The following is an 11965-nucleotide window of genomic DNA, read 5'->3' on the forward strand; positions in this document are numbered from 1 at the left end:
TCTGTGTTTGTCTTGCCCTCAAATAAAGCAGCCACTTCCCTGAGGCCAGATCTTGTGAGCTCTTGGGCTAGGTCTTTTGGGAATTGGGGAAGGGGCAGGAACTCCGTAGCTTGGGCAGGGCAGGGATATTTCTGGATAGGGGGGACATGGGGGACCCTGGAGCCCTGATGATGCCACAAGAACAGGGACCCAAAGTGTCTCACTTGTACTTCCTGTGTCTCAGCATCCCGGCTGCAGTGAGGCTGACACCAGGCTACAGAAAGAGGGACTAAGGGGCTGAGCTGGCTCATTATTCACATGCATCTAGAGGGCAGGAGGTGTGGTAAAAAGCAAAGTGCACATGAGCTGGCTCCTCTGAACCCACAGGCAGGCTCCCAGGGATCGTTCGTGGGGTCTGGACTCCTCAGGGCTTATGGCAGACACAGGTGGGGACTGTGGCCACAGATGGGGACCTGTGGGAATCACCATGGGTGGTCTGTGTTTGTCTCATTTTCCCTTTTAATATGTAAGGCAGAAACTGCCGCCTCTGTATTATAGGAGGGAAAGCTCTTGCCCCAGAGCCACAAGCAGGCCAGGCAATGGCCTTGGGAGGAAGAGGGTTGTAAGGCACTGCTGAAAAATTGTCCCTGGTGCTGAGGCACCAAATCGGAGCTCTGTTCTCTGCGCTGGGATTATTTGTGTGCCTCCTGTCCCATGTGCCTATGAGCTTCTTGAGGGCAAGGACATTGTCTCTTTTATCTTTGTGTCCCCAGACCCTGGTAATATTAGTTTTCCATTACCACATACTTAATGGGTTAAAACAACACAAATATATTATCTTACAGTTCTGGAGGTCAGAAGTCTGAAATGGGGCTAACTAGACTAAAATCCAAGTGTTGGCAGAGCTGAGTTCCTTTTTGGAAGCCCTAGGGAAGAATCTGCATTCAAATCTTTTCCAGCTTCTAGAGGCTTCCCACACTCTTTGGCTCATGGTATTTTTCCAGCTTCAAAATCAGTGATGGCTGGGGTGGTCTTTCTTACATTGCATCAGTCTGACCCTCTCTTTTACTTCCCTCTTCCATTATAAGGACTCTTGTGATTTTCTTACCTGGATAATTCAGGATAACCTTTCCATCTCCAGGTCAGCTGATTCATAGCCTTAATTCCATCCGCTACTTAAATTCTCCTTTGCCATTTAATAAAACATATTCATAGGTTCTGGAAATTAGGATCTGGATGTGTATGTGTGTGCGTGTGCGTGTGTGTGCGTGCGTGTGTGTGTGGCATTATTCTGCCCATTGCACTAGTATAGAGTCTGGCTCATATTAGGAGATAAATAAATTTGCAAAATGAATGGACAGGGTCTATGGTGAGCGTGGCCTGGCTTCAAGCCTCAGGGCTGTCAGAACAACTGGGAAAGCAATGGTGATTAGGGAGGTGTTGGGGTTTGGTGAGGGAGAAATGCCCTGGTAAGAGTGGAGGGCTTCGGTTATGGGGCCTGATGGTTGATTTTTCTGTTAGAGGTCAGTGTCGCAACCAACCCTAACATGACCCCCAATGAATCTTACCTCCTGGTGTTCACGCATTTGTGTAATACTCTCTCCTTGATTGTCAGCAGGACCTGTGACTTGCTTCTAAACAATAGGATATGGCAAAAATGATAGGATGTCACTCTCAGGATTAGGTTATTTATATGGCAAAGGTGACAGCATGGCGTTCCTGTGGTTATGTTACATTATATGACATCAGTCTTAGTAGATTGGAGCTGGAGACTCTCCTTGTGGACTTGATGAAGTTGGAGATCATATCAAAAAAGCCTGTACTGCAGGCAGCCTCCAGGACCTGAGGGTGACCTCCAGCCAATAGCTAGCAAAAAGCCAGGGCCCTCAGTGATACAGCCCAAAGGAAATGAGTCACGTCAACAACTCGAATGAATTTGGAAGTGGATTCTTCCCTGATTGACCTTCCAGATGAGGATGCAGCCCAGCCAACACCTTGATTTCAGCCTTGTGAAACCCTAAGCACAGTTAAGCTGTGCCCAGACTCCCAAGGTACAGAAACCATGAAATAATATATGTATGTTGTTTCAAGCTCCTGAGCTTGTTTTAATTTGTATACAGCACTAGAAAGCTCCTGCAGCCAATTTGGGAATGATGGAAGAGATGGAGACGGAGCTACTCTGCTCATGCCTATGAGAAAAGAGTTCCTGACTGTAAGTTTACCTCTATTTTACAGCTGGAGAAATGAGGAAGAGTAAGTTGAAGTTCATTACTCTTTATCCAATGTTCAGTGAAAGAGATAAAAAGAGAATTTATTATTTGGACTTCTGCTGGGCTTCCTCCAGCCCTTCCTGTGGCCGTTGCTTAGAATTGAAGTTCATAGCAGGGGACTTTGCTTCAATAATCCTCACAGCAGTACTTGGAAAGAAGGCTTCTTGAGGGTTTTTTGGACTGCTGTCTTCTTTCAGACAGAGATCACAGTTGTCTAAAATCACAGTAAAGATTCAGGTAAATAGCTGGGCATGGATGAATAATACTCATACTTTGCAGTGAAGTTATTAAAATTGTATATCAAGCTTATTGAATATGCTGTTTAACACCCCTATCCTATAGCTATAAAGATAAGTCAAAACTCAGCTTGGATTAAAATTATTTTTTGTTGAAATGGCTATTTTAAATTCATCACTAATAGTTAGGTGATAGATTTTTATACATGTAAATGACTTTAAAATCCTCTTGCCTAGCCACTGTCCTCATTTCACCGATGGGATTATTGAGTGCAAAAAGATTAAGTGAATTGTCTCATATTAACTGTCACACAGTTAATTCTTCCGAGAATCTACTTTCCAAGCTCAGAGTTTCATATTGTTTTCACATATAAACTCTAGAATCAGAATTTATGGAAGATAGTAGTAGTCTACTAAGTCCATACTCCTGCTTTATACACCAAATATATCCAGAGCATCCCAGACATGAAATGATCTCTCTTTACATGAATTCTAAAGGAAGTGATGTGATCTTTGGTGCCTCAGCTTTAATTTCAGTTGCTGTCTGTTGGTCTTGAGAATAATAATTATACATATCTTCCTTGGTTAGGTATTATGGTCTGAAGTATGGTGTTATTTTTCACAGGCCTATAAACTCTCTTGTTTTGACTGAGGGACCAAGGACAAGGGGCTTGGGGTCATACCATCTTTATTCTGGGGTTGGAGAACCAGGTAGGGATTTGGAGAAGAGCTCAAAGGGACACTTGTATGTGAATTGAGCACCAAGATAGGCTTTGACATGGACTTCCTATATGGCAGCATGAAGAATATGAGCGTGGTGCCTGGATGAAGAGCCACTGAGTTACTTGCTGCTGGCTCAGAGAGGGGCGGGGCGAGGTTCTGGCATAACTTCCTTCCAGAGCTGAATATGGAATCCCAGAGTGTTAGGGTTGGAAGATACTTTAAAATTATCTTGTTCAAGCCCACATTTTACAGATAAATAGACTCAGGCTTAGAAAAATGACTCGATCCAAAACATAGAGCTAGTTAGTGGCAGGCTTAGAAGTTGGAAGCTCCTAAGTATCATAACTATTATTCGTTCATTTGTTTTGTTTATTTGATATCTTTGCTACTATATTTTTTAATCTACTGCACTCAGTAGTTGACACAACACACACATACACACACACACACACACACACACACACACACGTACAAATCTTTGCTCCTCCACCAAATTACTGGAGCTGGTGATAGTGTTGATAGCTAAGACCTGAATGCACAAAAATGTTTTGAATGCTTATTATGGAGGTAGCGTTGTAGCGTAGAAAGGTCACTGGATTTGGAGTTCGAAGACCAGGGCTAGCCTTCAGGTTCTCACATATTCAAAAATATAGGGTAATCAGCGTTTTTGAGTCTCAATGTCCTCATCTATAAAATGCAGATAAAGAATTAAAGGTGAGAATAGGGGAGTTGGAAGCCAGTGAGGGTGAGGCTGGGACAGTGGGGCCCAGTCGAGTGATGATGTTGCTATGAGTCTGGCTCCCTTGAGAGCTGCGGCTTTGTATGCTTTCAAGTACTCTACAAATGTAGTTTTATTATTCTCCTGTCCTGGGCTCTATGGTGAATGCAGGAGAAGTATTGCCTGAGACCTAGTCCTTGCCTCCAATAAAGTTATGCTAAAGTGATAATCTCGGTGTATAACAGGGCAGCATATTACTGACTGGCCGATTGAATGGCAAGGACAAATATTTAGAAGTGAGGTGACTCTGAAATGAGCAATTGGGGAGACTTTGCAGGGTTACAACTTGAGCTGGGTCAGGAAGAAAATGTAGTGGACAGGATGGGACCATCTCAGGCAAATGGAACACATTGAACCGACGTGGAAAAGTTCAAGGACAGGTGACTGTACAAAAGAGGATACGTGTAAGAGAAATATTTACAAGAGTAGGATTCATTCATGGTGGGTGTTTATATCCAAGCCTTGCATTTCATTATGCAGGCAACGGGGAGCCACAGGTGGCTTACAAGCGGGATTAACTTGTCCGAAGTGATGGTTAGGAATGTCCCTTTTGCAGGGGTGTAAGTGGCTCTGTAATAGGGATTACAGCAGAGAGAGCGGCTTATTCTTTTCCCCTCCTGAGCACTTCAGGGGCATTTGTGCTGCTGACTTTTTATAATGACACTTAGAAAAGGGTTGAGATTATACCAGGTTCCACTCGTAAATGATTTCTGGAACACCTTGGCCTCCTGTCCTGGCATGGGCTTGTAAGTCCTTTCCTTACTAAACTGCACAAAACCACAAGGCTGATTGCCTTGTCTTAGTTTTGAGCCAAATGACTTTTAATGACTAGCAATTACATTACAGAACGACTGACAACAAAAAGGTCCTTTTTTCCCAAGGTACAAGGAAAGGAGAGGGAATCTTGAAACCTCCTAAAAGGAAAAGAGAACTATTAAGGTCATTGCATCCATTCCTGACAGAGTAGGATTTTTTTTTTCCCCTCCTCTGCATGTTTACTGTGTTTTATATACTCTCATTTAATTGACTGATTGGAGGTTATTTTACCTCTTCTAGTGGAAAAGTTTTCAGTAGGTTAATTGTTTCACTTAACCACCATTGACATTCTCCTGCTTTTCAACCAGAATATTCACATAATAAAAAAACTTGATAATATTCTGGTGCCCATTATGTAAAAAGCACTATTTGAATGAATATGAAAGAAATGTTTTCATATTAGGTGTTACCAGCTTAGAAGCTATAATCAATGAGAATATATTATTTGTATTTTGAACTTTCTTCTTTCAAAAGCAGACTAGTCACCAATCCAGGATCAAATTGGGAGAAAAAGAATTCGTGTGCTTCCCATCATTGAAGTGACACCAAACATAATGGAGAAAGAGAAGAATAATTCAGTAGGATTTAATTTTTATTCACATGAAAAAATAGAGAAAGGCAGAGTGTTTCACCTTCTGTATAATTAAAGAGGATTTTGTGTTGGTGAACACTGCTCTGTGATTTATATAGTACCTCTTCTCCCCCTTAGGCCTTGACTTAGATTTGAGTAATAACAACTTCACAAAGAGGGGGATCTTTTAAAATCAGGAAAACTCTTGAAATGCATTCAAATTCATGTAGATCTCTCTTTATTTTACGTTAATTTTATTTTTTCCTTCAGATTGATCTTCTTGCTGGTCCTTTCTTATTCATCAATTTGGAAGCCTGATTGCGTTAGTTGCCTCATCTAAAGAATGAGGATAAAGTTACCAGTTCTCTTTTCAAAGATGTTCTTAGTAAAAAGTGGTTAAATGGAAACAAATATCTTATAATTTCAAAGGGTTGTGCATATTATTAATGACAGAAATTCTTTCATGTTACTGTGTTCCCAATGAAATGTCAACTGAAGAACGCTTTTAAATGTTAAGAAATGAAGCCTAGGAGAGGAGAAGTTTTTATTAATTATTATTGTATTATTGTTATTTATCATTGTTTTCTGATCCTTGTGTGACCTTGGGCAGGTCACTGAACTTCTCTCAGCCTGCTCTACACGGGGACCTCTCATGAGTATGTATACAAGTATATACTCCTAATTCTGGTGTGCTTACCTCCACAAATCCCAAATACTTCCTCACAGCATTCCTTTACCAATGAGAAATGAAAAAGCATATTAAAAGATAATTTTATTACACTATTTGTGCCACGATTTGGCATCCTAAGATAGGCACCCCATACCCATACCCACCTCAGGTCTAGAGAGAGAGAAGCAGTAATGTCACATCACCATATGCTTGCACAGTTTTGCTTAACTTGGCCTTGAGATTGGGGCTCTGACTCCAGCTGGCCACTGGTGGCACCCTAGGCTGTCCGGGTAATTAAAGACATTTGCACTCCTTGGGCAACTCTTCTGTGGCCATCTGTGGCTTTGGCTCTGGTGTCAGGTAGCAGGGTATGGCGGTGGCAGTAGGGAATGAAGATCCTGACCACTCCATATCTGGCTGAAGGGGAAACATGCAACTTGGGGGATTTTCTACCATGAGCCTCATTTTTACCACAACGTTGTTGTGAAGAGCTGAAGAGGAACAATGGGTTAAAATACTTTTAAACTATTCACTGTCATGAGAGATGATCAAGGGTCTAATTTCAATGACAATATTTTGATATTTCTTTTTAGTTTTTATTTTATTTATAATGAAGCAGAAGTAACTTTTGTTACTCAGTGAACGTTGGCACTATGCTCCCTTGCTCCCTTGGCACTCCAGAAGATGACTTTGATATCCCCATATAGGTAATTCCAGGTCAGTCTAGGGAGAAGCTCAGAGCATTATTTGACAATGGAGTGAACTAGAAAATATATGAGACCTATAACCCACTATAATGGAAATTAGAGAAGAATCTTGGATTTTAGGGAGAAATGGTAAAACACTCATTTTAGCAAAATGAAAAAATTAAACCTTGAGGAATCCTAGTTTGGAAAACTTTTTCTGAGCTTCATACTTATTTTGCTTCACTTCTTAGCAAAAAAGAAAGGAATGAATATGCCATAAGCAGTTTTGAGGAGCGAAGACAAGCATGAATAGAGCTCTACGTGTAGTATATAATTATATATGTATAACCTCTGTCACCTATCATCTATGTATCTATAGGTGGGAACTTTTTAAAGACATTCTGAGAGAATCAAGTGACTTGATTATTCCAAGTTTCAGTTTGGGCAGCAGAGACAGAAGCTGGGGAGGGAAGCCCCATAAATGCAGGGGACCAAATGGATTGAAAATAAACCAGAAGGATTGCTATTTTTCCAAGGCAGAAACTAACTTATTTTCATGTAAAATGTTGGATTAAGTCAGGGGAACAAAAATCATGAGGACAACATTTTAAATTTCAAAACAAAGAAAAACCCAAACCATACTCAAATTATTTCATGTGATGGTCCAAGAAGGCGATATATATTTAAGTTTTTAATGGTGTAGTTAGTTCAGAATTTTCAACTGCTCTGTAGACTGTAACTGCTGAGAACCTATTGAAAAATCTTTGTAACCTATACTAGTCAATCTCTGCTAGCTTGCTGTTGTGTGTCTTGTAAAAATAAGGCCGTGCTGCTGACTGGAATGCTAGGGCAAGCTGTTGCTTGCCTTAATAATGGTGTTGGAACCAGGGTATAGAGACTTATGAAGCTGTTTGTAAAGATTTAAAACTTAACAGGAAAGGTATGGCACTTGTCCCCATCAAATGGTCACAGATATTCTTCTTTAGCATCTCCCTTGACCAACTGACCATCTACCAAACTTTTATTTATTTTTTAATTTTTCATGAAGATAGAAGCATTTTTATTTTATTTTTTTAGTTTAAATTCAAATTCCCAATATATAGTATATTAGTTTTTGATACAATGTTCAATGATTCATTAGTTGCATAAAAAACTTTTATTTTTTATCCAAGCCAATTTCTCAAATTCTACAACATGTAAGAGGAGAAATAGGGTTAAGACCCTGAGTTCCAGGGGCACCTGGGAGGTTCAGTCTATTAAGCATCTGCCTTCAGCTCAGGTGATGATCTCAGGGTCTTAGGATCCAGCCTTCTCAGCGGGGAGTCTGCTTCTCCCTCTCTCTCTACCCCTTTCTTCCCACTCATGCATACTCTCTCTCTCTCAAATAAATAAATAAAAGTTTTTAAAAAAAGAAGACTGAGTTCCACAAGGTTTCCTCCAGTATTTGTTCTCCTTATTGAGGTTTCCTTTATCTAAAAAATTTATAATCACACAAGTACAAACCAAGCAAAGCCAAAAGAGAGATAGGATGTGGATCTTACAAGGAACTAGTATCCAAACTTTCCACTCATCCAGACTCAAGCTGTCTTTCAAGAGTATCCTATTCAACATTTTCTGGGCAGCCTTTTTGAGAACATTCAAGAACCTTCTTTAGGGGCGGCTCGGTGCCTCACTTCTCAAGTGTCTGCCTTTGGCTCAGGTCATGATCCCAGGGTCCTGGGATCGAGCCCCGCATTGGGATCCCTGCTCCGCGGGAAGCCTGCTTCTCCCTCTGCCACTCCCCCTGCTATGTTCCCTCTCTCGCTTGTGTCTCTCTCTCTCTCTCTCTCTCTCTCTCTCTCTCTCTCTTAAATAAATAAATAAATAAATAAATAAATAAATAAATAAATCTTAAAAAAAAATACCCTTCTTTAAATTCGTATCATATGAATAATCTACCCCACACCCTAGGACTATTTGAGTCACATCTTTTCTAATCTCTCATAGGTGTATATTTGGTAGTCCTACATGTCAATGTGGAGTTATAAGCTTTGTGAAGGAAAGACATCTTATATTTCTCTACTTACACATTGTAGGCATGTAGTAAATACACTTGGATGCTGCTAAGTACTGCCCAACTAAAGTCCTCAAAAGTAAGGATTCATATATTCTCAATGTATTTTACTAGAGAACAGGAGCATTTAATACATATTAAATACCATAACACTGTGAAAATGAAGAGAACACATTTCAGGTTCTAACAGAATCCCTGTCTTTTCAGTCTTATTCCTGAACTCTATTTCCTCTTGCTGCAAGTAGCAAGCACATTGTTGGGCTAGACATGATTCTTCCATTTAAAAGCAACTGTTCTGAATCAAGGAAAACAAAATTAAATAAATTCTGAGAAGGGAATGAGCAATAGTAACAGGCTCAACACCCTTTTGTTTGGGGATTAAAGCATTAATCATCCTATTATCTGCTATTTTGAGCTTTACCAAAGTTGCTGGAGGTTGATAAGCATTAGTTCCAATTAAAGAACTTTAGAACTTTCCCTTTTATATCACCCACTGTTTTGGATTGAAAGAAGATGGATGATGATAACATGGTCTTGATAATCTAATTGCAGCTTCTTTCCATTTTTGCTAAGAAACTGTAGAAAAGGCCACTTTGGATTTAAAAAATTAAGAGCTTCATTGTCAGAAAGTATCACTAATGCATATAATTACTATTTTAGATTATCAAGAAGGTCTAAAGACAGACATTTCATTTTAATACTTGCTATTCAATTGCATTAGTGACATTTGCTAATAACCTAAGGAAGTTACCTATTGCAGTGGTGAGTTTCAAGCTGTAAAGTTTAGCATTTTGACATGGGATGCCAACACTGTGTATAATGCACATAAAGAGAGGAAGAATCAATAAACATGCCAATTTAAAATGTTAAAAACCTGAAATATTCCCCAATAACTCCATTAGGAAAGACAAAATGTAATTGACAGTAGCAGTTATTTCTTGACAGACTGCCCAATAGACTGGTTTGCAGAATTGCCACAATTCACATTTAAAAAGTTGGGAGAATACTGGCAGATTGAGTTGGCAGGTAAGCTAATTTTGCAAAGTGGAAAACATGGGTAGGTTAATTGCCGGAGCTTCAAGATATTATTCTTCAGAGATGTGCTTCTTCACTGGATGGATTGAGTAAAAAATAAAAATTTTAGTGTTCTTCCAGCCTTTAGAGAACTACCTTGTATGATTAAAAAAAAAGTTGGAGAGTTAATTTTTCAGACTTTGATATTTTTCAATTATCCCTCAAATATCCTTCCTGGATAGTGAGATGAAAGCTCCATGTCTCATTACCAGATGCTAGATTTATTTGTGCATACTATTAGAACACTTAGTGGCCAGTTTATTTTGTTATTTGGAGAAAGAAGAAAGATGACTGAGTTTAAAAGTTTTGGTCTACTCTAGTATGGTGCTTTGGCTCACACAAAGTAGTCTCAAGCCTACCATAGAGATGAAACTATTTGTTGTACAGAGTGGGATTTTATGAGTACACATTTAAAATGTTGCTTGATTTTTCTGATTATGAAAATTTGAGTTGAAAAGGAAAAATAAATTACTGAAAATCTTATCATCTGAAGAAAACTATTAGCATTCTACTTTTATTTTTCACATTTTCTCTACAGAACTTTTCTGTACATTGTCCATTTACATATTCAATTGTGGACATTTTTTTAGCTTAACATTATAACCTAAGAATGTTCCTATGTTAACTCAAATTATTAGTGGATATGTGGGTTCTGTTGAGTGGGGGGTTCTATAATTTACCTAGCTATTATAATATTGTTGAATATTTGAATAGTATTCAGTTTTTCACTATTTTAGGAAAGCTGTAATAGAAATCTTTTTAAGTATGGCTTTTTGGTATTTTGGGTTATTTTTCTAGGGTTGATTCACTGGAGTAGAATTTTTAGTCAAAGGTATGATAATATAATGGGATGATAGAATGGAAATTTTAACTGAGATAAAAAGGCACAAGAAATAATATATTCTATAGGAGCTATCAGATGAGTTGCCAAATTTTAAGGAGATTATTAAGCCAGTTACATCTGTCTTAATTATTTTACAACATCAAGAGTATAAAGGGTCATGATTTGAATATCAGAGGGAATTTTGGGTGCAAGTTTTCCTGGCTGTGAGTCTCCCCACTTGCCCTCCAGAGAAATGAATGGGGTATGCCTGCTCCTCACCTCACCTCAGGTAATTGAGCAATGCCCCTATTGGTTTGAGTGATGTGTTGGACCAGTTTTTGACTGACGCCTGAGAGACCTAGGAGGTGAGTGACTGTCTTGCTAAATGCTGTGATGAGGGCACAAAGGAGAAAGTGCCAAATGGGATAATATGGGTTTCCAAAATTTGTCCAGGCAAGGATGTGTGAAACTTTCCCATGGGCCACATGTTGGCAACTACATGAGAGAAAGCCAATGTAGCTTCATCTTTGGTCCTGTCCAGCAAAGCTATTTGACATTGCAGCAGATTCCTAGAGGTTGAAAAGGTAAGTGTGAAACCTAAAAAAATGATATATTTGCTATGGTTGAGGATAATGCTGGTCTCTGAAAGAGAAAGGAGAAAGAGAGAAAACAGAGTTGGTAGCACAAAAGAAAAAAATTAAAAGTTTGGATGTGTTGAGTTTAAGGTACTATGAGAATCCAGATGCAAGTACCTAGCAAGCAGTGGAATGCAGGTTTGACTCAGAGAGGCCTTGATGAGAGATGTGGATATTGGATCAGTCACACATACAAGAATGTCAGAGGCTTGAGACAGATTAAAGAGGGTGTAGAGTTATTTGAGAAGATGGTTAAAGTCAGAATTCTGGCTTATATCTGCCTGGAAGAGGATGAGAAACTAGCAAGAGACTGAGAAAGGAAAATGAGATCTAAGGAGATCCAGGACTGAGCAGTGTCACTGAAGCCAATGTGGGAGAGAATTCCGAATAGGGCATGTTCAATATGGAGGTCAACAAGTTGGATTTTGAGATTCAATTGTTTTTAGCAAATAGTGAGACACTAGTGATTATATCTGGCTAGACTCACTATAATCTCACTATAATGATGGGAGCAGGGGCCTGACTGCAATGGGTTGAATGGTGAATGGGTGGAGAAAGGGAGTCTTTGGGTGAAGACGCTTATTTCTAGGTTCTTCTTTTTTATTTTCTTTCTTTCTTTCTTTCTTTCTTTCTTTCTTTCTTTCTTTCTTT

At 39.3% G+C, this 11965-nt stretch overlaps 1 protein-coding gene across 1 annotated transcript in view; it reads left to right on the top strand.

The window, feature by feature from the left end:
• The first annotated feature begins 2184 nt into the window (after positions 1 to 2184).
• Positions 2185 to 11965, top strand: part of ZPLD1 (zona pellucida like domain containing 1) — a 211316-nt gene continuing 201535 nt past the window's right edge. Inside the window, exon 1 of the mRNA XM_073892796.1 lies at positions 2185 to 2191. The gene's annotated coding sequence lies outside the window, so the exon portion shown is untranslated. The remainder of the gene's footprint in view (positions 2192 to 11965) is intronic.

This window comes from Callorhinus ursinus, unplaced genomic scaffold, assembly GCF_003265705.2.
Source record: "Callorhinus ursinus isolate GAN/ISIS: 27379988/994484 unplaced genomic scaffold, GSC_fseal_2.0 scaffold1, whole genome shotgun sequence".
NCBI lineage: Eukaryota > Metazoa > Chordata > Mammalia > Carnivora > Otariidae > Callorhinus > Callorhinus ursinus.